Source organism: Bubalus kerabau, chromosome 1 (assembly GCF_029407905.1).
Source record: "Bubalus kerabau isolate K-KA32 ecotype Philippines breed swamp buffalo chromosome 1, PCC_UOA_SB_1v2, whole genome shotgun sequence".
Classification (NCBI taxonomy): domain Eukaryota; kingdom Metazoa; phylum Chordata; class Mammalia; order Artiodactyla; family Bovidae; genus Bubalus; species Bubalus kerabau.
The window spans coordinates 147306448-147333606 of record NC_073624.1 but is presented as its reverse complement, the minus strand read 5'-3'; the positions used below and the strand labels follow the sequence as shown (position 1 = coordinate 147333606).

At 36.8% G+C, this 27159-nt stretch overlaps 1 protein-coding gene across 2 annotated transcripts in view; it reads left to right on the top strand.

The window, feature by feature from the left end:
• Positions 1-27159, top strand: part of CTNNA3 (catenin alpha 3) — a 1911430-nt gene continuing 1884271 nt past the window's right edge. Inside the window, exon 1 of one of the 2 annotated variants that reach the window (XM_055590589.1) lies at positions 1-186. The gene's annotated coding sequence lies outside the window, so the exon portion shown is untranslated. Of the gene's footprint in view, positions 187-20024; positions 20051-27159 lie in introns of those variants that run through there. The other variant, XM_055590598.1, reaches the window with a different exon arrangement.

Genomic DNA, 27159 nt, shown 5'->3' with positions numbered 1-27159 from the left:
TCATCCTGGGTGAATGACGCTCAGCTGAAGTGACTGCCCCACTGTCACTGCCTCTCAGTTTGGTACTCTGCAACTCTGTGACTAACCAAGAAGTCTTATTTTTTTTCCTACCCCAAACTCTTTTTGGAAAATTTCCTACAAGAGCCGAATTTTAAACACATTTACTCTATAGGAAGCAACAGAAAGGTAAGAGTCAAGTTGTAAAAAGAGGAGCTGGACTTCAGTGCATTCTTGTTTCTGCGTTGAAATTGCTCTGCCTTAGTTACATATTGTAGGTTTAAAGTGTGGGGTTTCTTTCTGAATTAAAGAACATTACATTACTATATAAAACGGGAATGTTTTGACTAGTTATGTTGAGAAATATAGGCTTTCATGCTAAGTTTAAAGTTATAAATAACTTTCAAACTAGTGCCAGGGGAAGCTAGTAGCCAAGGTCGTGCTTTGCATTCAGAGAGTTTCTGGCTATAAAAAGCCGATTGGGATCCAGTGCAGGAAAAGATAAGATATGGACTGGATACATGTGCCTTGGCATGGGGTTGGGGCAAAATATTTGAAGGGATTTTACTTTCAACCCAAAACTTGTTCACAGTAATGGGAGATTTTTAAAATGAGATAGTGGCAAAAGCCTTAATTTTTGAATTTAATATTTGCCTTATATACTTGTTTTATAATTGTCAATAATATTAGGAAATTGAGGAATCTCTCAGTGCTATCTTTACTGCCATTTATAATCAAATGAAAATTACACTGGATGAGATGAATATGGGAAATAGTCATCAGTCATGTAAAGAGAAGGTCATTATCTGACAGTGGCTGGGTGACTGCAAGCAATTGCTCTCAGTTGCACTGAAAACAGAACTGGAGAGAAGTACAAATGGAAACAAGAAGAAATTTAGGTTAGGCATCAGGAAGTTCATTAACTGTACATGTTTTGAGTCATGGATACGCACCACTAAGACAGTTGCAACATATCTGATGATGTAAGAGATCCAATGATTTGCTTAAAACACACAGGTGGGAAAAATAGGATTTCAAATTAGCCTTGGTCCTGGGTTTATGGCTAGGTTTTTTTAGGCAGACTAAAATGTCAACATACTGAGAACAATTGTGGTTTGGAGATAGAGATTATCAGTAGTCAAAGTCAAATGGCATATTTGGATGAACTATAAAAATTTTGTTATCCACCATAAAAAAATTACCTTAGTAGTGGCATAGGACAATTTGTTAAATGGAGAAGCCCAAAATACCAACATGCTGCTATATAGCAGCATGCTGCTGCTGCTAAGTCACTTCAGTTGTGTCCGACTCTGTGCGACCCCATAGACGGCAGCCCACCAGGCTCCCCTGTCCCTGGGATTCTCCAGGTAAGACCACTGGAGTGGGTTACCATTTTCTTCTCCAATGCATGAAAAGTGAAAAGTGAAAGTGAAGTCGCTCAGTCATGTCTGACTCTTAGCGACCCCATGGACTGCAGCCTACCAGGCTCCTCCATCCATGGGATTTTCCAGGCAAGAGTACTGGAGTGGGGTGCCATTGCCTTCTCCGGCCAACAGCATATATACAACTATTTCCATTTGTTGTGTCCTACACACAGTCTGTGTCTCTCTTCTTAATTGAGTGAAATATTTTGGATTGTTATAGTAAAATTTATTTTTATTTTCATTATAAAAGTGATATGAGTTCATTGTAGGGATTTTAAAAGCACAGACAAAATTATCTGTAATCTCATTGATACATTTTCTTTTAGTCTTTTTTCTCTGCACAACTTTAAAATGAATTGCAGTAATACTGTGGATAAAATTTGGAACATTGCTTTTCATTTAACCTTTACCAAAACATTTTCCATATAATATTACCTAGTCTACATAGATGTTATTTTAGATTGCTAACATTCTTCCAAGTGAATACATATAATTTTATGAATCATTGTTGAACATCTAGGTGCTATGGTGTGTGTGTTTGTGTATTTATTTATTTTAAAGGTAATTTCCCTAAGCTCTATTTTTAAGTGTAGACTTGTCAGATTAGGGACAATTAGAGTTGAAGACAAAGATTGTGATTTTTTAAGAAGATGGCTTTTACTGGTTTTCTTTTAAGGTTTTGTATAATTCTTTATCTACCAAATGAAATATTTATTGAGTGTCTGTAAGATGCAAAACATAGTTATCAGGCACAGAGATAGCAATATATTTAGTATTTGGAAGGATCTCCTCTAGTTACAAAATTTCTCCTTATGAATTTTCACAGGTATCAACAAAGCTACATGTTGAAAATTCTTCATCTCTGCCCGAAACCAATAGACAGTATTATTGACTGCTTACATTATTTTGGACTTTAAAACAACAGAATTTATAAATAACTTTTGTAGAGGATTATCTGTATGTTGTTCATATTTATATGAATTTTATGATCTGTGACAAAGAAATAGAATTAGGAAGAACAAATATTTTATAATAGAAGTCTGTGGAAATTAGAATTATTTGGAGGAAATCTAGGCAGCAAAGTGTAAAGAAAAAGTATAGAAGGCGCATGTTAAAACAGAGTTTCAGTTTTCAGATTTTCTGCTATGGAAACATGAGAATGGAGTACGGCATGGGTAGGGTGGGAATTAGGGAAGATATGAAATTTTAATTCTGTTATTGGTGTTGAATTTGAGAATTATGGTTATATAAATAGAATATATTGAAGTAAAAAGCCAAGAAATTGCTAATAAATAAAACGATTTGATTTTCAGAGGTAGTGGGGTACAGAGAAGTCAAAATGGAGAGAGTAGAGGTATCAGTATTTTGTGGGAGGTAAGGTATAGGGTTGTGAATATTTAAAGAATATATTTTGCCTGGATCACCTTGTTTTAATTATAGAATTTTATTTTTTCAGTGGTATTTAGAGAAAAAGCATAGCTATGGAGGGATGGGAGTTCCATTCTTTATTCACTCTGAACTTCTGCTAGCATGTTTCTATTTTTTCTTTGATATAGGAGGGATTAAGACTTAAGTAGAGAAGTTGGCAGCCCAATCTTGCCTGAAGAGAAACTATGTGCTTCGTAATGAAGACTTAAAAATAGTGTTTATTTATGGATCATTGGCTCATGGGAATGTTACTCTAGAGACTCAAAAAGAATGATTTTCTAAATCTTGTTTCGATACTGGATTTTAAGTGACATGATATTGTGGAACTTTGGGTGGAACTCCAGAGTTTTGCCAAATTGCAAACCTAATGGAAAGTGACAGATAATTGAGACTATAGAATTTTTGAAAATGAACATGACTGTTAGCTGTTGCACCTGATTTTCACATGCTTAATTACTATTTTTAACTATATTATTGCTGTCTGGTACACAGCCAGTAATCTGCTACCAATTTAATCACTAACTTCCAGGATCTGAGAAGTGACTAAATTCCTATGTGCAAATAGTAAATTAGGTCAAATTTATTTGGGACCCCCCCCCTCCACTCCCTTGCTTCTTTTTCCTGCTTTTCATTATCCTAACTGGCATGCTTGTGCTGCTTCAGGTCCCTCCATTAATGGTGAAAAACATTTGATGGAGAAGACAATGTTTAGTACAAAAACCTTTAAGTATTGGAACTTGAAGACTTTAGCCCATATTTTATATTAGCACCATTCAAAATGTGATCAGCAGTTCTCAGTCATGAAACTGGTTCATGAAAGGAGCCTATCCAAGCATTTATCTTCTTTGTTTATATGCATATGGAATAGAGAATTGGGATGGAGGTGTACTAGATAATACATGAATAACTAGATTATAAATGAATAACTAGAATGAATAATATCTAGTATGATTAACTAGATAATGAATGAATTACCAGGTCTCAGCTGATGAGTCTTCTGGAGGTAGTATCAATGCAAAGAGGCCTTGGGTTAGCTCATTGAGAAAACAGAATGACAGAGAAGCAGGATTCCTCAAAGGGCTACTTTGGCTCTACTCCAACATTGGCCTTGAAATTATTTGCTCTTTCTAGATGACTTGCGAACCAGATAATACTCTTAGTGCTGGGGATAGATACTAGTGAACCAAATTAAAGCCCTGCCCTTGTGGTGTTTCCTTTCTAGTGTTTGTGTTTTTATGGATAGGGATGAAGATGAAGGGAGAGTGAGAAATAAAACCTACCTCTCTGTGGTTCTCCAGAAGTACCAGGGTCTTTCTTAGTCCAGGGCTGGAGCTCATAGATTATGTTTCCATGGAAATTTGCAGGATTAATTAGCTTTTCTGTTAGAATCAGCAGTTCCCTTTCCAATATAGGTTAACAAAGGAATCCTAGTTTTAAGAATCAAATAATCAATGATATGCATTTTTGGTTGCCTATGCAATATCCATGTATTCTGCTCTTGCTAACTTACAGAACCCTGATTTAGGTCAAGAAATAAAGGCTTTATGCTATACGTAGTTATCTGCATCTTATGTCCCCCCTGCTTTCCCTGAATTAGGATAGTTACATTTAGTTAAGATATATGCATAGCAATTCATGTAGACCTACCTCATTTTTTTTCAATTTCTTCATAGTGTTTTACTACTATATGTGAAACAGGAGAGAAGGGGCAAGTCACAACCTTTAAAAGAATGACATAGCCATGGGACATGACATGAATTGGTTAAAACCAACTAGTCCAAGATAGTGGAAGATTTGGTTTCCAGTGGACCTTGAACTTCATTATATGCTCATTGTCATTCATTAGCATGCTAAATGACACACCCACAAACACTATGACAGTTCTGAGGCTCACCATAAAAGTAAAAAAGTGAATGGTGGCCCAGTTCCTGGAAATCCCCACTCTTTCCCTGAATATTATAGTTGAAATAATTCACTGACTCATTAGCCTATGAGATTACCCAACCCATAAAACTAACTACCCCATATTTTGGGGCCTCTCGGCTTCTGAGATGGCCCACACTCTGTCTGTGGAGTTATTTCTCTCAAAGCCATTCTTGCCTTTTGAGATGGACTGCATTCTGTCTAGGGAACATGCATCTCTAAATAAATTCACTTCTTACTTATCACTTTGTCTCTTACTGAATTCTTTCTGCAATGAGACATAAAGAATATGAGCTTCATTTTTAAATTTATTTTATTTAACAAATTTTTGGCTGCACTGAGTCTTTGTTGCCTCACCAGGGCTTCTTGTTGGGTGCACAGACTAATCTTTATTTCACTAGGAGGATCCTTAACCACTGGCCCATCAGGGGAGTCCCAAACCTGAACTTCCTTATATACTGAGACCAGATATATAATTTTAGTTAAAGACTGTGGGTTCAAGTCCTTATTTGGATTTAGGTTGGGTTAGAGTCCTGGCACGTGGTTCAAGTTCCATCTGAGTTGTACAGTTTCATATGGATGTAGCATAATATATTTAGCTCATTCTATATTGATGAATATGTTTATTGTTTTTCATATATATTTTTTTATGTTGCTATGCCATAATGATTAAATGATTAAATTTCTTTTATATAATGCTTAAATTCTCCAATATGCTTAAATTCTTAAATTCTCCATAATGCTTAAAATTCTCCAAGCCAGGCTTCAGCAGTATGTGAACTGTGAACTTCCTGATGTTCAAGCTGGTTTTAGAAAAGGCAGAGGAAACAGAGATCAAATTGCCAACATCCGCTGGATCATGGAAAAAGCAAGAGAGTTCCAGAAAAACATCTATTTCTGCTTTATTGACTATGCCAAAGCCTTTGACTGTGTGGATCACAATAAACTGTGGAAAATTCTGAAAGAGATGGGAATACCAGACCACCTGATCTGCCTCTTGAGAAATTTATATGCAGGTCAGGCAGCAACAGTTAGAACTGGACATGGAACAACAGACTGGTTCCAGATAGGAAAAGGAGTACGTCAAGGCTGTATATTGTCACCATGTTTGTTTAACTTTTATGCAGAGTACATCATGAGAAACACTGGACTGGAATAAACACAAGCTGGAATCAAGATTGCCGAGAGAAATATCAATCACCTCAGATATGCAGATGACACCACCCTTATGGCAGAAAGTGAAGAGGAACTCAAAAGCCTCTTGATGAAAGTGAAAGTGGAGAGTGAAAAAGTTGGCATAAAGCTCAACATTTAGAAAACGAAGATCATGGCATCTGGTCCCATCACTTCATGGGAAATAGATGGGAAAACAGTGGAAACAGTGTCAGACTTTATTTTTCTGGGCTCCAAAATCACTGCGGATGGTGACTGCAGCCATGAAATTAAAAGACGCTTACTCCTTGGAAGGAAAGTTATGACCAACCTAGATAGCATATTCAAAAGCAGAGACATTACTTTGCCAACAAAGGTTTGTCTAGTCAAGGCTATGGTTTTTCCAGTGGTCATGTATGGATGTGAGAGTTGGACTGTGAAGAAGGCTGAGCGCCGAAGAATTGATGCTTTTGAACTGTGGTGTTGGAGAAGACTCCTGAGAGTCCCTTGGACTGCAAGGAGATCCAACCAGTCCATTCTGAAGGAGATCAGCCCTGGGATTTCTTTGGAAGGAATGATGCTAAAGCTGAAACTCCAGTACTTTGGCCACTTCATGTGAAGAGTTGACTCATTGGAAAAGACTCTGATGCTGGGAGGGATTGGGGGCAGGAGGAGAAGGGGATGACAGAGGATGAGATGGCTGGATGGCATCACTGACTCTATGGACGTGAGTCTGGATGAGCTCCGGGAGTTGGTGATGGACAGGGAGGCCTGGCGTGCTGCGATTCATGGGGTTGCAAAGAGTCGGACACGACTGAGCAACTGATCTGATCTGATCTGATGCCATAATGAATATCCCTGTTCACATATCTTGATGTAATTTTATGAATATATCTTTAGGATAAATTCATTACATAGAATTGCTGAGTCAAAAGGAATGTTAATTTTACAATTTAATAAGTATTACCTTTAATTGGAAATATCAGCTGAAGGTTAGAGAGTATAGAGTATTCATAATTTAAAATTTGAGAGCTGTTATCATATTTTTCTTCAAGAAGTTCATATCAATTTTTACCCCCACAAACAGCATATGTTGAAAGCTTATGTCCCTAACTCTTACCACTGTTGATAATCATCTTTTAGTGATAGGTAAAAATTATATCTTGTTCTTTTGATTTGCATTTGATTAATAGTAAGTAAGGTTGAGCAATTTCTAAATATTAGCCCATTGTATTTCTTTTTTATACAAATTGCCTTTCCATATTTTTTGCTCTTCTTTTCTTTTCCAGTTTTATTGAGATATAATTGTTATACATCACTGTATGTTTAAAAGGTCCAGCATAATGGTTTGTTTTACATGTATAGTTGACCCTTGAACAACATGAATTGAATGACACAGATCCACTTATAAGAAAATTTTTTTTCAATAGTAAATAATATTATATTACATTATCTGTGGTTGGTTGAATCTTCAGATGTAGAACTGAAGATGTGGAAGAACTGTGGATGTGAATAGTAACTCTAAACTATATGTGGAGTTTTGACCATTAGGAGGGTCGGTGTTCCTAATTCCTATGCTGTTCAAGGATCACCTGTATTGTAAAATGATTACTGTGATAAGTTTAGTTTGCATCCATCGTTTCATATAGACACAATAAAAAGAAAAGGAAAAAAAGAAACTAAAGTTTTTTTAGTTTAGTAAACTCTTGGGGTTTACTCTCTTAATAACTTTAATGAATGTCATACAGCAGTGTTAACTATAATCATGTTGTACATTACATCCCAAGGGCTTATTTATTTTAAAACTGGAAATTTGTTCCTTTTTCACCAAAATTTGTTACTTTCCTCCAGTTCTCCTTCCCCCAACCACAATGCCCCATCTCTCGTAAGCACAAATATGATCTCTTTTTGTATGACTTTTTAAAAAAGATTCCACATACAAATGAGATTATACAATATTTTTCTTTCTTCTGTCTGTCTTATTTCACCAACCATAATGCCCTCAAGTTCCATTCATGTTGGTATAAATGGCAGAATTTCCTCATTTTTTAATGGCAGAATAATATTTCTTTATACAGTGTGTATATACCACAACTTCTTTATGCATCAATCAGTGGACACTAAAGTTGTTTCCATGTCTAAGCTATTGTAAATAATACTGCTATGAATATGGGGGTGCAGATATCTTTTTGAGTTAGTGCTTTGTTTCTTTTGAATATATTCCCAGAAGTAGGATTGCTGGATTGTATAGTAGTTCTATTTATAATTTTTGAGGAACCGCCATACTGTTTTCCACAGTGGCTGCACCAGTTTACAATCTCACCAAGATAGTACACAAGGGTTCCCTTTTCTCCACATTCCTGCATGTTATCTGTTGTCTTTTTGATTATGGCCATTCTATGGTATGAGGTGACATCTCATTGCAATTTTGATTTGCATTTCCCTAATGACGTTAGGGATTGATGTTGAGCATCTTTCAATGTACCTGTGGACCATTTGTATATAGTCTTTAGAAAAATGTGTATTTCCAATCTTTTACCCACCCTTAGTTGTTGTTTTTTTTTTTTTTTTGCTATTGAGTTGAATAAGTTCTTTCTTTATTTTGGATATTAATCCCTTACTGAATATATGATTTGCAGGTATTTTTCCCTATTCTGTAGGTTTTCTTTTCACTTTGTTGATTGTTTATTTTGCTGTGCAGAAGCTTTTTAGTTTGATGTATTCCCAATTGTTTATTTTGGCTTTTGTTTCCATTGCCTGAGGAAACCAATAAACAAAAATACTACTAAGATCTATGTCAAAAGTATGCCATGCTTACTGCATATGGTTTCTTCTAGAAGTTTTATGGTGTTAGTCTTTACATTTAAGTCTTTAATCTACTTTAGGTTAATTTTTGTGAGTGGTGTAAGGTAGGGGTCTAGTTTTATTCTTTTACACGTGAATATCCAATTTTTCTAACACCATTTATTGAAGAGACTCTTATCCATTGAGTATTCTTGGCTCCGTTGTCAAATATTAGTTGACTTTATACTTAGGTTTACTTCTGGGCTCTCTATTCTGTTCCACTGGTCTATTTGTCATTTTTGTGCCAGTATCATACTGTTTTGATTGCTATAGCTGTATGGTAAACTTGAAATCAGGAAGTATGATGCCTCTCACTTTGTTGTTTTTTCTCAGGATGACTTTGGCTATTCTGGGTCTTCTGTGGTCCTATATAAACTTCAGAAGTTTTCTCTACTTTTGAAAAAATGCCATTGAAATCCTGATAGAAATTGCGTTGAATCTATAGGTGGTTTTTGGTCAGTCTAGAGACTGACATTTCAACAATAATAATTCTTGTAATCCATGAACAATGGATACTTTTCCATTTATTTTTGTCTTCTTAAATTTTTTTCATCAATGTTTTCAGAGTAAAGATCTTTCACCTTCTTGCTTAAGTTTATTCCCAAGTATTTTACTGTTTTTCATGCTATTTTAAATGGAATTGTTTTCTTTTATTCTTTTTCAGATAATTCATTGTTAGTGTATAGGAATGCTACTGATTTTTGTATGTTAATTTTGTATCCTGCAACTTTATGAAATTCATTGATTAGAATGAGTTTTTTCAGCTTTTCAGTAGAGTCTTTAATATTTTCTATATATAAAATTATGTCATTTTCAAATAGTGACAGTTTTACTTCTTCCTTTCCAAATCTGATGCGTTTTATTTTTGTGTGTGTGTGTGATTGCTCTGGCAAGAAGATCCAGTACTTATTTTTTTTTTTAATTGCCCCATAGTAAATTAAGCAAATTATTATTTTTTTGTTTGCTTAATGTGTTGCAAGTATTTTCCTCCAATTTTTTGTTTATTTTACTTTTATGTTTTATTTTAAAATCATACATAAAATAAAATATTTTTGTGTTCAGTTTTTAAAACCTTTTCCTTTATGGCTTCTGAATTTTGTATTTGGTTAGAAAGGATTTTCTACTTCAATTATTATACATAACTGTATTATATATAAATTCACTCATACTGTCTTTCAGAATTTATAACTTTTGCTATATCTGGAATTGATTTTGAGCAAAGAAATGAGTCTTGGAATCAGCTGAATTTTAATTTTTCTTCTAAATGTTTATTTAGTTGATCTAATATGATTTATGTAAGAGTCACTCTTTCCTGCTAATTTAAAATCTTTATCGTAAGATAAATTTATATTAGAGTCTGTGTTTCATTCTTTCTCCTGTTGTGGCAATATTATTTTTTTAAAAAAATTTTATTTTACATTGAGTATAGTTGATTTACAATGTTGTGTTAGTTTCAGGTGTACAGCAAAGTTTTTTTAATATAGTTTTTTAAATATATTATGTATGCTGCTGCTGCTGCTAAGTCGCTTCAGTCGTGTCCGACTCTGTGCGACCCCAGAGAGGGCAGCCCACCAGGCTCCGCCGTCCCTGGGATTCTCCAGGCAAGAACACTGGAGTGGGTTGCCATTTCCTTCTCCAATGCATGAAAGTGAAAAGTGAAAGGGAAGTCACTCAGTCGTGTGTGTGAGTGTGTGTGTGTATATATATATATATATATATATATATATATATATTTTCATTCTTTTTCAGATTCTTTTCTCATATAGGTTATCACAGAATACTGAGTAGAGTTCTGTATTCTACACAGTAGATTCTTGTTGGTTTTCTGTTTTATATGTAGTAGTTTGTATATGTTAATCCCAAGCTCTTGATTTATCCCACTTTCCCTTTCCCCTTGGTAACCATAAGTTTTTGTGGTAATGTTTTTATCTAATTTTTCTGTAATCTCTACTTTCCCCGCCTTTTCTTTTCTTCCTTATTTATTCTAAAAAAATTTTTTTTCATTGAGGAGGACTTAAAATATTGTGTTGGTTTCAGGCATGTAGCAAAATGATTCAGTTCTTTTTCAGTTTATATTCCATTATAGATTATTATAAGATATTGAAAATAATTTACTGTGCTAAATAGTAAATCCTTGTTGCTTATTTATTTTATTTTTTGGAGTTTGTATCTGTTAATCACATACTCATTTGATCCTCTCTCCCTCCCTGTTCCTTTTGGTAACGATGTTTGTGTTCTATGTCTATGAGTTTGTTTCTGTCTTTATATATGAATTCATTTGTATTATTATTATTTTTTTAAATTAATTAATTTATTTTTGGTTGCACTGGGTCTTCATTGCTGCATGTGAACTTTCTCTAGATGTGGCAAGCGTTTGTTGGTGGCCACTTGGATTATTTCCATGTCTTGGTTATTATAATGCTGCCATGAACATTGGGGTGGTTGTGTGTTTTCAAATTAGAGTTTTCAATTTTTTCTTGATATATATCCAGAAGTGTGATCATTGGATCATATAATAGCTCTAGTTCCATTTTTTTGAGGAACTTCTCTACTGTTTTCCATAGTGGCTGCACTGATATTTAACGTTCCCACCAACAGTGTGGGAGGGGTCTCTTTTTTCCACACCAGCATTTATTTGTAGATTTTTCAATGGTGGCCATTCTGACTGGTGTGAGGTGACACATCATTGTGTTTTTGATTTATATTTCTTTAGTAATTAACAATGTTAAGCATCTTTCCATGTGCCTGTTGGCTATCTGTGTTTTTGGAAAAGCATCTGCTTAGGTCTTCTGCCCATTTGTTGACTGAGGCATTTACTTTTTTTTTTTTTTCCCCTCAATTTTGAGTTGTATGAGCTCTTTGTGTATTTTGGATATTAACTCCTTGTTGGTCACATCGTTTGCAAGTATTTCCTCCCATTTCATACATTGTCTTTTTGTTTTATTGATGATTTTCTTTGCTGTGCAAAAACTTTGAAGTTTGATTAGGCACCATTTGTTTGTTTTTGCTTTTATTTCTGTTTGCTTTGGGAGGTGAATCTAAGAAAATATTATTATAATTTATGTCTGAGAATGTTTTTCCCTATGTTCTTGTTTAGGAGTTTTATGGTGTCATTTCCTATATTTAGGTCTTTAAACCATTTTGAGTTTGTTTTTGTATGTGGTGTGAGTTTTCTAATTTCATTGATTTATATATAGCTGTCCAGCTTTCCTTACACCCAACACTTGTTGAAGAGACTTCTTTTTCCCATTGTATATTCTTGCCTCCTCTGTAGTATAGTAATTGACTGTAGGTGCATGGGTTTATTTCTGGGCTCTCTATTCTAGTTCATTGATCTGCAAGTCTGTTTTTGTGCCAGTACCACACTGTTTTGATTACTGTAGCTTTGTAGTATAGTCTGGAGTCTGGTTATACCTCCAGCTTTGTTCTTTTTCCTCAGGATTGCTTTGGCAATTCTGGGTCTTTTGTGATTCTATATATATTGTAGGACTTTGTGGGGGGGGAATAATTTTGATTTTTAAAAATCATTTTATTTATTTATTTTTATTTATGGCTATGCTGGGTCTTTATTGCTGGGCATGGGCTTTCTCTAGTTGTGGTATATAGACTTCTCATTGCAGTGGCTTCTCTTGTTGCAGAGCAAGGGCTCTAGGGCACACAGGCTTCAGTATTTGTGGCACATGGGCTCAGTAGTTGCAGCTCCTGGGCTCTAGAACACAGGCATAGTAGGTTCTCTTGTGGCACCCTGGCTTAATTGTTCCGTGGCCTGTAGGATCTTCCTGGATCAGGGATTGAACCTATGTCTCTTGCATTGGCAAGTGGATTCTTTACTACTGAGCCACTAGGGAAGCCCTATATTGTAGGATTATTTGTTCTAGCTCCGTGAAAAATGTCATTGGTAATTTGATAGGAATTGCATTAAATGTGTAGATTGTTTTGGGCAGTATGACCAATTTAGCAATATTAATTCTTCCAATCCAGGTGCATGGAATATCTTTCCATGTCGTTGAATTTTCTTAAATTTCCCTTATCAGCGTTTTACAGTTTTCAGCTTATGGGTCTTTTACCTCCTTTAAGTTTATTCCTAGGTATTTTATTTTTTTGATGTGATATTAAAAGGATTATTTTTCCATTATTAGTGTAAAAAAATGCAACTGAGTTTAGTATATTAAGCTTGTATCCTGCTACCTTGCTGATGCAATCCTTACTTTTAAGATGCTTTTGAACTGTGGTGTTGGAGAAGACTCTTGAGAGTCCCTTGGACTGCAAGGAGATCCAACCAGTCCATTCTGAAGGAGATCAGCCCTGGGATTTCTTTGGAAGGAATGATGCTAAAGCTGAAACTCCAGTACTTTGGCCACCTTATGCGAAGAGTTGGCTCATTGGAAAAGACTCTGATGCTGGGAGGGATTGGGGGCAGGAGGAGAAGGGGACGACAGAGGATGAGATGGCTGGATGGCATCACCGACTCGATGGACGTGAGTCTGAGTGAACTCCGGGAGTTGGTGATGGACAGGGAGGCCTGGCGTGCTGCGATTCATGGGGTCGCAAAGAGTCAGATACGACTGAACGACTGAACTGAACTGAACATGTTTTATTATCTGGAAGGATTAATCTTTCTCCGTATTCTTTTCTCCTCCTTCAGGGTTTTCTGATATCTAATCACATACTATTTATTTCCAGATGAATTTTAGTGTAACATTTTAGAAAATTATTATAATATTATTATAATAGCCTTTGAATATTTTAATTCAGGAAGAAAATAATGCCCTTTTAATGTTTAATCTACTTATACATTAGGGCTTCCCTCGTGGCTCAGATGGTAAAGAATCTGCCTGCAATGCAGGAGACTCAGGTTTGATCTCTGGGTTGGGAAGGTCCACTGAAGAAGGGAATGGCTACCCACTTCAGTATTCTTACCTGAGAATTCCATGGACAGAGAATCCAGGTGGGCTGCAGCCCATGGGGTTGTAAAGAGTAGGACACGACTGAGCAACTAACACAGACACACCAATACATCATCTTTTTGTTTACTCATTTCTTGTTTGTCCTTCAGTAGAGTTGTCTTTACACAGTATTTTATACATTTTGGTTGTTATCTTTGGTATTATTCATAGCCTGGCATCTTTCCTTCCATCACATTTTTAACACCGGCTATTTATTTGTAAGAAGGATTTGAGTCCACGTTTGTATTTCTAAGATTGCCTCTGGTGGTTGAGGCACAGCTGATATACAAATGGAACTTGGGGACCCAGATCTCTGAGTGTGCTTCTTCAATTAGGTATGTCCTCCCTGAACTGTACCATCATCCAGCCCACATATGTATATGTTAAAAACATTTATTGATTTATTTGCCTGCCTCAGGTCTTAGCGGTGGCACGAGGGATCTTTGATCTTCATTGCGTCATGTGGGATCTTTAATTGTTGCATGTGAACTCTTAGTTGTAGCGTGTGGGATCTAATTCCCTGACAAGAGATTGAACCCATACCCCTTCATTGGGAACATGGAGTCTTAGCCACTGGAGCCAAGGGAAGTCCCCAGCCCACATATACTTTATTTTTAAAGCATTTTTATAAAACTTAACTTTTTAAATGGAAAAATTTATATCTGCATGTTTATTTTTATTTTAGTAAAGGGTGCTTTAGCTAGAATTCTTGATTGCAACCAAGAGTCTGGTCTGGATAGCTCCAGCTGAGTTTTTCATAAATGATACTAGACAACTCATAGATTTCCTGGGAGAGCCACTGAACAGCCAAAGAAAATGCAGCTATAGGAAGAATGGTCCAACTGTACCTGAGGAATGGTCCTATGGGTGTACTAGATTCCATTATTCCTTGCTCTTGCATGGGGCGGTAGAGTCCTCCAACTATCCTAGAAGGATCTGACAGTCTGTAACCTTTAAAAATCTCATCCAAGCTGTCTTTGATGGTGAAATCTGGGTCCCAGTACTTCAAGGGAGTCTGAGAAGAGCAGGTTTCTTAACTTTCCAGTCTCTCCAGTAGAGGAGGAAAGCTGGGCCAGGGCTGGAAATGGTGTTAGCAAACAGCATTTGCCACAGAGGGCTTTTAGTGAAAATATATCTTCCTTTGGCCTTGACCTTAGGTCCTCAGTTCTCTGATTCTCTTTTCACAAGGAAACTGCTACCAGTTTCTGGTGAAAATTAAAAAATAATTGTTCCATATCAATATGTACAAATTTACTTTTCATCATAGCTACCACTTGGTTGAATTTAATTTATTTTTCTATGCTATTCTAGATTATTTTAATGTTGTTTCTATCTATTGGTGAGGACTGATATTCTGTAGTAAGGACATCAGTCAGTTCACTTCAGTCGCTCAGCTGTGTCTGACTCTTTGTGACCCCATGGACCACAGCACGCCAGGCCTCCCTGTCCATCACCAACTCCCGGAGTTTACCCAATCTCATGTCCATCAAGTCAGTGATGCCATCCAACCATCTCATCCTCTGTCATCCCCTTCTCCTCCTGCCCTCAATATTTCCCAGCATCAGGGTCTTTTCAAATGAGTCAGCTCTTCATATCAGGTGGCCGAAGTATTGGAGTTTCAGCTTCAACATCAGTCCTTCCAATGAACACTCAGGACTAATTTCCTTTAGGATGGACTGGTTGGACCTCCTTGCAGTCCAAGGGACTCTCAAGAGTCTTCTCCAACACCACAGTTCAAGAGCATCAATTCTTCGGCGCTCAGCTTTCTTTATAGTCCAACTCTTACATCCATACATGACCACTGGAAACACCATAGCCTTGACTAGATGGACCTTTGTTGGCAAAGTAATGTCTCTGCTTTTTAATATGCTGTCTACGTTGGTCATAACTTTCCTTCCAAGGAGTAAGCGTCTTTTAATTTCATGGCTGCAGTCACCATCTGCAGTGATTTTGGAGCCCCTCAAAATAAAGCCAGCTACTGTTTCCACTGTTTCCCCGTCTATTTGCCATGAAGTGATGGGATCGGGTTGCCATGATGTTAGTTTTCTGAATGTTGAGCTTTAAGCCAACTTTTTCACTCTCCTCTTCCACTTTCATCAAGAGGCTCTTTAGTTCTTCACTTTCTGCCATAAGGGTGGTGTCATCTGCATATCTGAAGTTATTGGTATTTCTCCTAGCAATCTTGATTCTAGCTTGTGCTTCATTCATCCAGCCCAGCGTTTCTCTGCATATAAGTTAAATAAGCAGGGTAATATACAGCCTTGACGTACTCCTTTCCTGATGTGGAACCAGTCTGTTGTTCCATGTTGAGTTCTAACTGTTGCTTCTTGACCTGCATACAGATTTCTCAAGAGGCAGGTCAGGTGGTCTGATATTCCCATCTCTTTCAGAATTTTCCACAGTTTATGGAACTCTATTGCTTTTTCTTTCTTTCTTTTTTTTGTAAGGGCATACAAATTGTTAAGATATGAAATGCTTTTGTATTCCTTCTCTCTGTCTCTAGTAGCCTTCTTTCACTTGGCCTCTGCCTGGGACCCTCTAGATTTTCCTTAGACCCAGCAACTAAAGGATAAACCCTCACATACAGGGGGCTTTCCAAGACCCAGCTCCAGGCTAGACTCTGATTAGTTGGGGCCTAATCTGGTTGTTAAATATTTTTAATATCTCCCCTAATTGTAGGCAAATGAAATCCAATTGGATTCTGTATATTTCCTAAGCTTTTGTCTCTGGTTACAGTTCAAATCATACTATTGAGAAAATATATGACAATTTATGTAACTAGTCTCTCTTGATGCACATTTAGGTTGTCTCTAGCTTTTTATTATCACAAAAATACTACACACTGCAGTCCTTGCCTTGCATCTTTTACACATGTTCAGGTTCCTAAACTATTTGTTTAGTCTAAGAATTTGTGCATATAAAATTTTATGGATGTTGCCAGAGTGCCTCCTCAAAAGATGTTTAACCAGTATATACTTCAACCACCAGTATATGGACAGCTAACATTTCTTTAGCTTGTCAAAGAAGATTTTTAAAAAGATATAAAAGTTGTTTTAGTGAAACCAGTGTACCTTCTTTAGTTATGATATTGAAAAAAAGGAAGAGAAAAAATTATATTAGTTTAGTTTGAATGGCTCTTAATACAACTATACCAAAATGAGATCATTGCTCTCTTTTCCAATTAATAATATTTTGATACTATATTAAAATTTTCTGTGGATTAACATTAGATTTTCAGAATCTGCCTTTACTCAAAGATGCTAACCATCATTTTGTGATAATATATTTTTTATTATATTTTTCAGTGTTCTGCAGTATAGTGGTTCTCACCCCAGAATACTTTTGCTTCCCAGGAGACATTTGACAATGTCTAGAGCTATTTGTGATTACTACAACTAGGAGGCTGATGATACTGGCATCTAGTGGATAGAGGCCAAATATGCTGCTAAATATCAGCAACTCAAGACAGCCTTCCCCCTCCCACCCCCCCCGACTCCACAACAAATTATCCAGCCTAAAATGTTAATAGTGCTGAGAATGAGAAGGCCTGCTATAATAAAATACATCTAGAAATGGACATTTATTTAAACAAACATTCTCCCATTGCTTTTTCTGTCTGGTTTATCAATTTCTTAAGATTGTTGGCACAGTCTTTCCTTTTTTAAAAAAAGTAATGAATTTTTGGCTATGCTGGGTCTTGATTGCTCTGCAAGGGCTTTCCCTGGTCGCGGTGAACTGGGGCTGCTCTCTAGCTGTGGTGTGCAGGCTCTAGGGCATGGGGCTTCAATAGTTGTGGAGCATGGGCTTAGTTGCCCCACAGCATTAGTGGAATCTTCCCAGACCAGGGATCAAACTGGCATCCCTGAACTGGCAGGCAGATTCTTAACCACTCGAGCACCAAGGAAGATCTTGTTCCTTGGAATATAATATGAAAGCAAGCTTCCTCTCTGTAACTTGTTAACATGGAGTCTACCTGGGAGTAGAGCAGCTAGGTTGTACTTTTCTTGTCCTTCCACCCTCAAATACAACCTAAGAGTTTTCATGTTGTTTTGTTTGTTTTTCACAAGTCTTTGCTCATTGTAGTAGTCCATTCTTCTAATAGGCCAATATCACCTTTTCCTTCAAATCTGAGTCTTTAGAAAACTCCTTAGATAGCACATTGAGTTATTTTTACGTCCAGTCTCCCCCATTTTTTTCCTCACTTGCGGTTGCAGTGGTTTTATTTTTTGACCTGTCTTTCATTTTAGAATCTCTGGCCCTGGGAAATCCTTATATTTTCTCTAAATTGCTAAGCAATCTAAGGTACTTTGCTTTTTATTTTCTTCCTTGGCCGTAATGAACTCTAAGGTGATATATTCAATTTTCCCCAAAGTTCCTGTCACTTTCGCTTCACTAACGCATTCCTCTTTGTTGGTAACGATTAAGCCCAGGGTAGCCCTTCCAATCTTAGTCTCTTTTGCTCTCTAAATGATGAAGTTGCTGATAGAAAGGCAGATAATAAAGGAGAGGAGTGATTCCTTAGTGCAAATTTTTATTACTTTATTGTCTCTTTGGGTTTACTGAATTCTTTTACTTTAGTTTTTAACCAGGTCTCTTTTTTTATCCTGACATTTCACTTCAGTCAACTTTCTTTTCATTTTACTTGGAATTTCTATCACTTTTTACCCAGAATTTTTAACTTTCAATATTTCACTGAAAGAACAAGAGTTGATGTATTATAATTCTCTTTTGTCTTGAGGATAATTTCCCCTGTCTCCTTCTTTTATTGTTATACAGTCTTCTAAGTTTGGATTTTTTTTTCTGTTTACTTGTTTTGTTAAAGACAGGAGATTTATTCAGTCCTGGTGTCTATCGTGAGATATATACATATCTATATCCCTTTTGAGCTCTGTCACTATCAATTTTGGAGCTACATTATTTCTCTCTCAAATCTTAAAGTCCCGGGCAAGTATCTTGTTAAATTCCTGGGCTACAGGAGCTACATATTCATCTGGGGCAACTATTCTCCTATTCCTATAGTTTGGTCCTCTATTGGAGGTGAATTTTATTTTAGATAATTTGGAACAATTTAGATTCCCTTTTCTAACAGAGATGCATAAAACCTAATCTCTAGCATAGCCTCTGCCAGTGTTTGTTTGTTTGTTTTTTTGTATGTCTACTCCTACTGTTGGGGCTATAATATCCCAGGGCACAATATATCATTCTTCCCTTGTCCTCATTTATCCTGTGTTGCATTTTTGGGAACTAAAAATCTTCCAGCTGAGTGTAGTTAGAAATATATTGCTGGAAGGTGGCCAGGAAACATCTCTGGCTATCTAAAAAGCAGCTCCTGAGCAGTAACAGAGTGAAAGCTGGCTTTTTGTTTGGCTCTCTCAGTCTCAAGTCTCTGATAGGAAGTCAAGATACATGGATTTGAGGGTCTGGCCCTGTGGCTGCTTTAAATTTAGGCACAGGGAAGTTCTAGGTTTCCTCCCTTCTAATTTGTTCCATTCATGAAGTAGATAAGGTAGAGTGGCCAGATTCAGCAAATAAAAATATAAGACACACAGATTTGACTTTTAGGAAAACAACCAATAATCTTTTCAGTACATTTCAAATACCGCATAGGACATATGCCAGAAAATTATTCATTGTTTATCTGAAATTCAAACTTAGCTGGGCATTCTATATTTTATCTGGCAACTATAAGGTCAGAGAAAATTTCCCCCAATGTTTGAAACAGTTAATGAGGTCTCTTGTGCCTCAGGTACTGGTGTAACAGTGTCTTTTCTGGTTTTGTAAAGGTTGCCCTTCCCAGTCTTCCTTCACCTGCAGGGCTGGTCAGCACTGAGAGGACTGGAGGAAGTTTGTATAGAGTCTGGGAGCCTTTAGAAAGGAACAGAGCCAAGACCTGGACTCCTTCCCTGTAGTTACTATTGGAAAGTATTTTGTGCATTGAACTGGTCATGATTAAAAAAGGACTGGGTAAGAAAGAACATCAAAGATCTTAGAGTAGGACTCCTGTTGTGGTCTGCATTGCCCAGTGCGAGATGCTGTTTGGGCACTTTTGTGACTGGAAGCAGAAGGCCCTCCTGATCCAGCCACTTGGTGAACCGAAAAGTTCTAGGCGTGGCTGCCATGCTATACCTCTAAGGGAGCAGGCTGCTTCTCTCTTTAAGATTCACTGTGACCACTGTATTTGCAGCAGCAAAGGCAAGAGCACAGCAGGCAGAGAGGTCACATGGACTGCAGGGGATCTGTTTTCATCAGTAAACTGTGTGCCAGGAGCAGAACACCAGCAGCCCTCAACAGGGCCCTCTTGTATCGAATACAATTTTCTGGTTTTCTCTTTCTGAGGTATGTGGATCGAAAGGCTCCCAGAGTTCTTGAACAGTTTAAGGAACAAGAGAGATACTGGACTCCCTGCCAGTGTGGCAGTTGGGAAGTATTTTTAATTTGAAAATTAATAGATAGGACCTCTTTTTCGCCCTAAACTACAGAGATAGTTGCTACTATTAGCACATATATACATGTATATTATATATTTGACATCATAACATATATTGTTTTATAAATAGCTAAGTTCTATAAAAGTTTCTTTTTTCCTTTTCTAAGATGTCATGACTTGAGAAGGCTATATATATTTTACTGTGGTCTTGTGCTTAGCAGTTTTAAAGATATAGCTTAGATCAATAATGAGTTTGAGTGAACTCCGGGAGTTGGTGATGGACAGGGAGGCCTGGCGTACTGGGATTCATGGGGTTGCAAAGAGTCGGACACGACTGAGCGACTGAACTGAACTGAACTGAATGAAAAAATATAAAGTTTTGTGATTCCTTATCATTCTTGCATATTTTTCATCTTTGTCAGCCTGTATCCCTTAATATTTTTAAAAGACCAAGCTAAAAATTTTACCTATAATAGTTAATCATCTTTGGTAATTAACTTTAATTACTTGTTTTACTTTGGTGCCTTAGTTTATATCATATAATCTTGTGTTTATGCACACACTAAGCTAAAATAATATATTGATTGTTGATCCTCTTAATTGCATTCTTCTAGCAGGAAATATAGGAGCATGTTTATTATGATCTTAGGGTAGGAAATAATTTCTTAAGTAGGACCCCCAAAACATAAGCAATAAAGTAAAAGACAATAAAGTAAAATATTTAATTATATTAACATAAAAACAGTGAAAAAATCACGTAAAAGAAGATAAATGGAAGATACCAACTCAGAGGATATATTAATATTTACAAATCGGCCTTTAAAATGGATGGCATTGTTGTTCCCCTTTTCCTTCCCATGTATCCACGTCCTTTGCCATGTGACATTGCGGTTATTCCCGCTAGAGACAGAGTATATTTCCCTGTACTTGAACTTGGTTAGTATTAGACTTGATTGTGTGATTTGCTTTGCCCATTGAAATGTGGGCAGGAGAGGCAGAATCCTTGTTTGAAGCTTATATTTTAAGATGCATTGTGTTTCCAACTGTTCTAAAATTATTGTTGTTGCCATGGGAAAAACAGGGTTCTGGTAGCCTCCTTGTCCAAGGAGGATGAGAAACACGTGAAGCAGATCTGGAGTACTGTTTGGAGTAAGCCAGCGAGGCCCATCCTGGCCAACTCCCAGCCAACCTGAAAATGTACAAGACATAATGTTGTTTTATGCCACTGAATTTTAGGATAGTTTTGCATGTAGAATTATTGTGGAAACAGCTGACTTATAGACATATTCAATTGAAATGATCCAAAGAACTCCTAAAAAATTAATGAGGAAAAGAATAATCTTAACAGGGAAATGGGTCTATGATAAGTGAAAAAGTAATTCACAGATGAGAAAATTGAAATGACCAATACCTAGGTGAAAAGATGTTTAGCTTGTTTCACTGGTTATCAGGTAAATATAGATTCAATCAATGATGAGACAGTTTATCATACCTATTAGATTGGCAAAAATTAATGTCTGGCAATACTGAGTATCTGTAAGGATATGAAAAAACAGGACTTTTATATATATAGATGGTGGAATGCTTAAGAATACAAAGAGAGAGACTTCCTTGGTGGTCCAGTTGTTTAGATTACAGGCTTCCACTGCTGGGGACATGGGTTCAATCCCCGGTTGGGAAACTAAGATCCTTCATGCATGTAGCGTGGCCAAAAGAAAAAAAAACACAAAGAAAGGGTCTTTGCTATTTTGCTATATTGCTGTATTAAGCAGTGAGAGGGTATTTTCAAGGAATATAATTGACAAAGGATTATATATAGAATTTATAGAGAAGTTTTGGAAATTATTAAGGAAAAATAGGCAACCTAGGAGAAAAATTGGTAAAAAATATAGATAAGCAATTCACAAAAGGAGTGTTGAATGGCTAGCTAATCAACCTAAAACAGATCACCAATTACATTGGTAATCAGAAATGAAAATTAAAATGACAATGAGATCAACTTTGTACCTCTCATGGTGGCAGAAGTTGAAATGACATGAAGTCTCTTGTTCTGGTAAGGAGGTGGGGGACACATGTGAATCCATGTGATCTGCTGCTAATATTATTTTGGACACCAATTTGGTAATATTTGTTGAAATTGAGTACTCACATGCATTCTGACCCAGAAATTCTACTTCTGAATTGTATTACTCGCTAGTGCTGCCATAACAACTTACAACATGATGGGAGGCTTAAACAACAGAAATTTATTTTCTCATAATTTGAAGGCTAGAAGTCTAAGATCAAGGTGTCAGTAGATGTGTGTGTGTGTGTGTGTTTTCCTAAGGCTTCTCTCCTTGACTTGCAAATGGCCAAGTTTTTTCACATATCCTTATATGGTCATTCCTCTGTAGGTATCTGTGTCGGCACCTCTCTTCTTAAAAGGATACCACTTATATTGAATTGGGCTTCTCTGGTTGTTCAGATGGTAAAGAATCTGCCTGCAATGCAGGAGACCTGGGTTCAATCTCTGGGTTGGGAAGATCCCCTGGAGAAGGGAATGGCTACCCACTCCAGTATTTTAGCCTGGAGAATTCCATGGACAGAGGAGCTAGCAGACTACACCCCATGGAGTTGCAAAGACTCAGACGTGACTGAGTGACTAAATTTTTTATTGAATTAAGGCCCATCATAATGGCCTCATTTTAACTTAATCGCATCACTAAAGACCCTGTTTCCTATAAAGCCATATTCTGGGGTACAGAGTATTGGGATATAAACATGAATTTAGGTGAGGACACAATTCAACCCACAGCAGAACACACATATATATGTGTGTATATACACACACACATACACACATATATATGAGATATATCTATGTATATATATAAATTATATAGAAGGACTCTTGCAGAGGTACACAGAAACTTGTATGAGAATGTTTATTATATTATAACATTGTTTCCTATAGTAAACAGTTGGAAACTACCTAAACATACTTGAATAGGCATATGGTCAGATAAAATACATTATAAGTGCATCTGATGCAAAATAAAATACAAAATAGAATGCTACAAATGCAAAATAAAAGAACAAAATCAATTATATTAATTGAGAACTCTTTTTTTTCAAATAATAAGAAATCTATAGCTGAGAAGTTCGAAGCTGATAACATCAATGACTCAAGCTCTTTCTGTAGTTCTGCTCTGTCATCTTTCCTCCTCAGGTTTGCAGTAAGACTGCTTGGTGTCTAGGCTTTATACCACAGTTAACAGAAGGAAGGGTGAAGGGCCATGGCAACGTTGCTTTACCTTTTTATAGGTAAAGCAACAGCTGACATCTCATTCTGTCATCTCATTCCATCATATGCCATTCTGAGTTGCAAAGAATGCTGGGAAGTCTAGTCTTGTTTGTGTCCATAGCAGTGAAAGGCAAGGGGGAGATGAGACTATGTGTTGAATGAGCTAAGCTGCAATTATAGTTCGACATCGGTAGGCCGTGAAAATGTCATGTTAAGAGGAGAAACTGAGAGAGAGAGAGAGAGATTGAGAAGTAGAAAGAGATGGGAATTACAATACTGTTTGTGTAAATTAAAAAATCCACACACACATAAGGTGATATATCGTAAAGATATGTATCATTATAAAGATAAATATCATATGTAAAAAAAGCCACAGAAAGTTGATTGGAAAACTGCCAACACTAACTACTACAGATTGGATGCCTATCAGAAGGGGGTGGAATGGAATTGAGACTGAAGGATATAGAATATGATAGCAACAATAACAACAACAACAACAACCCCAGGCTTTTCACACCAGTTCCATGAGTTGAACTTTAACAGAGGAGCATGATTGATTGGGTCAGTCTAATTCTTTGTATTCAAGACCAGGGAGGAATAAAGCTGGGATGAGTCATGTCACCTGTGTGGGTTATTCAGTTTATTGCTGCTGCTAAGTCGCTTCAGTCATGTCCGACTCTGTGCGACCCCACAGACGGCAGCCCACCAGGCTCCCCCGTCCCTGGGATTCTCCAGGCAAGAACACTGGAGTGGGTTGCCATTTCCTTCTCCAGTGCATGAAAGTGAAAAGTGAAAGTGAAGTTGCTCAGTCGTGTCCAACCCTCAGAGACCCCATGGACTGCGGCCTACCAGGCTCCTCCATCCGTGGGATTTTCCAGGCAAGAGTACTGGAGTGGGGTGCCATTGCCTTCTCCAATTCAGATTATTGGGGAGGGTTAATTGTGCATGTGTGCTAAGTCGCTTAACTCGTGTCACTCTTTGAGACTCTATGGACTGTAGCCCACCAGGGTCCTATGTCCATGAAATTCTCCAGGCAAGAATACTGGAGTGGGTTGCCTAACCCTCCTCCAGGGGATCTACCTGACCCAGGGATCAGATCCATGTCTCTTATATCCTGCGCAGGTGTGGGCAGGGTTATTTAGAGCCAAAAAAAATGTGACTCACTATGTTAATGACTGAGTTTAATTATTTTTCTTTATTCTGTGATAAGCACCTTTCTTTTCACTACAGTTGAAGGACTGATAGGAATGGTGTTACAGTTTAAGTTTAGGGATGATAGCAGTTCTTTTTTAGATAATTTAGGGATATTGTAAGTTTTGAAAAATGAATTTTGTACATATTTTTTCTTGTGTTCCATAATACAAAATTAGTAAGAGTTGACTTTTAGAGGGTCAGTGAGAGCATGAGTAAAATAAATATGGCTACTTGGTAGCAAAATCCATCATGCTCTAGTCTTCTGTTATTATCTTTGGAAACAGAGAGTGGGAGAAAGGATTTCCTTCTTCTCTCTCTAATATAGCCCTCAGTGACTGACGGGCTCCCTTCTCTGGAATGAAGCAAATTGGCACAATTCCATGTCTTATGTGGGAACAAGACGCAGAAGTTTATTTATTTTATTCTTTTTAAGCTTACTGTCATTCTTTTGCTTTTAGTTTTGTATTCTATCCTTAAAACATCTCATACTAAATCCTCTAGATAACATACATAATTAATTAATATGTGTTAGTATGTTTTGCTTTTATTAAGCATTTGTTACAACTTTGGAAGCAGCTGTTAAGCACTTCCATTTTAAGACCATGATTCCTTATTACTTAATTATAAATTATTAACATGCGTGGGGTAGAAATGGTGAAATGGATTTAATTTGTAAATAAAAATGTGTGAACTTAATGACTCTTCACCAACTTTTAAATCAGATGGGCAATCTACTTCGTATCTCTCACAGTAGTTTTCTAAGATTCAATGGTATTTGGATTTGGAGAAGTAGAACTCCACAATGAGAAATTTATCTTCCACAAAATAACAATAATTGACTAATGAATTATTTAATACTGTAATTAGTACTTCATTGGATTCTATGAGTAATTTTATAAGTAATTACCTTTTATACCAACTTTATAGATCTCATCGCACATGAAGGAACCAGGGTAAATGGGAGTCAGTGTGAACAAGACCAAGCAGAGTAAAGCAGAGCTTGAATCTGAAGTTTGCCTTGCCTTTCTGCCTATGTTTTCATTACTTCCCTTCTTTTCCTACCCTTAGTGGGTTCTTGATGCCTTATCTCTACTCAGCCATGAGACAGCTCTTCTTGTCTCATAGTTTAAGGCATAACACAAATGCATAGTTATCATATCTTGATTTTTCTCCTGAGTTGCAGGATTCTGAATTTCCAGCTGCCGATGCGAATACCCATTTGCACATGCTACTCATACCCCAAACTTATCATGGCTACTGTAGTCAGAGTAGAGCTTGCTCTAGATTTGCTCATTGGTATGAATATTATGTTATGAGCCATATGTTATGAGTAATAATATGTTATGTTACTGCAATAGGGAGGTAATACATTGTTTTCAAGATAGACTATATAAAGAGTGTATAAAAACTTAAAATAGAGCATAAACTATATGGAGGCATTTTTGTTAAAAGTAAAAAGGATTATTTTAAATAAGTAGTATCTATAGCAATGCATCCCACTCCAGTACTCTTGCCTGGCAAATCCCACGGATGGAGGAGCCTGGTAGGCCGCAGTCCATGGGGTCTCTGAGGGTTGGACACGACTGAGCAACTTCACTTTCACTTTTCACTTTCATGCATTGGAGAAGGAAATGGCAACCCACTCCAGTGTTCTTGCCTGGAGAATCCCAGGGATGGGGGAGCCTGGTGGGCTGCCGTTTGTGGGGTCGCACAGAGTTGGACACGACTGAAGCGACTTAGCAGCAGCAGCATCAGCAGCAGCAGCAGCAGCATTGACTAGTCATTCAGTCTTCCCTTCCTACCAAAGCATTATTATTTAAAAAGGTTTTTTTTGTTTTTGTTTTTTGTTTTTTTTTTAGCCACAAGTAGAATCTAACAAGGACTTTACATGTAGGTGCTTAAGGCACCTGGAAAAAACAGAAATCATTAAATGAGACATAGTTCAGGAGTTCCTGTGTCAGGGAATGAAACTCAGGGTTGGAAACTGAGGACAGAAAGAAAAAATTAGTTATCTGTATATTCTAAAATGTGTGGGTGATAGGTGAAAATGATAAGCAAATTACTGGCAAAACAGACTTTTCAGTTTCCTTCTGGATGCTTTCTTCTAAGTTAATTTGAGAAAGAATTGTAAGTGTTGATTTTGTATTATAGAGAATATATCAGTTTAGAAAATTAAAGTTACAAAATTTTATGAAAAAATCAATAACAGGATGTTATTATTTCCAAATGTGAAATATAATTTTTACATGGCCACCATGATAACTATATGAGGAAAGAAACAGCCATATTCAGATGTTAAAAGTGATTTTACAGAGTGAAGAACGCTAAAGTTGCTTTCATTATAAGGAGTAGAATTCTCTTTTCAAGAAATTGCAAATTCCTATTTTGTATCGCAACTGAGTGATTATTTCTCTTCTCTTTGGAAAATTTAATTCTTTAGTATAAAGTATATGTCACTAGTGGCAAGCCTGCGAGACTAACAAGAGAGATCATTCTGAGCCTCTAGATCTGTCTTATTTTTGCCATTGTTAATAGTAGACT